Here is a 1568-nt window from a genome sequence, read left to right on the forward strand (position 1 = left end):
CCTCTTGATGAATCTCGGTTCAATTTTTTGATCAGTGAGTTGGGCATGTTAAATGTTGACCAATAATTTTTTGAGGTTTCACCAATTCCTTTGGGTTGTGTTTTCTCTAAAAATGTTGTATGTCATTTGCTCAAAAATAGTCTGATATCTGTGTGAATATGTTATCTTTCTTTTTCTAAAATATTGATTTTTTGAAAATGCTGGGTTTTACATTCGTGTATTTTTTTTTAAATCAATTCCCTTTTTTCTCTCTAAAACGTCTCTGTGTGATTTGCTTAAAAATTTGTTTTTTTTTTAAACTTGATTAATATTTTTTTAATTTTAACGTTAGGTTTCTATTTAAAAATGTTTTTTTTTGTATTTTTTTTAAATTTCCTTTATGTTTGAAAAATTAATTAAGTAAAAAGAAGAAAAAGATAAAAAGTTTTTAATTATATATTATGTGTTGTGTGTTGTTTTTATTTTTCTTGTTTTTAGTTTATGTTTGTATCCTTTTAAATAAAAAGAACATTTTTGTTCAAATAAATGAAAAAGCTTAAAAATTTTATTTTATGTTTGTGTGTTGTAGACTTATTTTAATATATGTAACTTTCCTCGCTAACCCTCCCCCCACCGCATACCTTCGGCCCAAATCCATTCGGCCTCTGACTCTCGGCCCACCCCTCTCTTTTCAAAATCCTCAACCCCCTCTCTTTTTATGCAAGACGATTGTCAACCAAACCGAATAGGCAAGCCGATCCTTACACACCGATTTTCTACATAACAAAGACCCCCATTCGGCTTCCCTTTCATCTACAAGCCGAACCTCTCCCCCCCACTAGCCGCTTCCTTCTTTGGCCTTGCTCCCCATTCGGCTTGCTCCCAAGCCTATCCATTCGGCTTCCCCCTTCACCCCCTCTCTCCTCTCACCGATTTAAATCGGCCTCTACCCTCCCTCTCTCTCTTGTCAAGCCGATCCCCCTACCTTAACACAAACCGATTCCATCTTTCCCTTCCACCATAAACCGATTCCCCTCACCACGCCGTTTCTCTTTTAACACTTCTCAACCCACTAGCCGATTCCCACCTTAGACCGATCCTACCCCCACCCCCATCTCTCTCACTCTCGGCCCTACCACAAGCCGAATCCCCCCCATCCGCTTGCTAAGCCGCCTAACCCTCAAACCGAATGCACACACCGATTTCCCTCCTAGCCGATTACCAACAACGCCCCAAACCGATTCTCCTTCGGCCCAAACTCATTCGGCCCACGCATCTTCGGCCCATCTCTCTCTCTCTCTCTCTCTTCTTCTAACCCTAGATCTCCCACCTCCTCCTTATAAATATCCCTTGCACTTCCTCCTTTTTCTTCACACCCCGATTACAACTCCACCCCATCGGCTCCCCTCTTCCTTTCCATCCTCTCTAACCGATTCCCTTCACTCACACCCTCAACAAACCGACCCCCACCCGCCTATCCCTATTCGGYCTCTATCCATATTCGGCCTCCCCTACCCCAAGCCGTTTGACACACCGATCCCCCCTCTCCCTTCCCCCAGCCGATTCCAACTCGGCGCCCCCCCTCCTCG

Source organism: Cynara cardunculus, assembly GCF_001531365.2.
Source record: "Cynara cardunculus var. scolymus isolate 2C chromosome LG 11, CcrdV1, whole genome shotgun sequence".
Taxonomy (NCBI): Eukaryota; Viridiplantae; Streptophyta; class Magnoliopsida; order Asterales; family Asteraceae; genus Cynara; species Cynara cardunculus.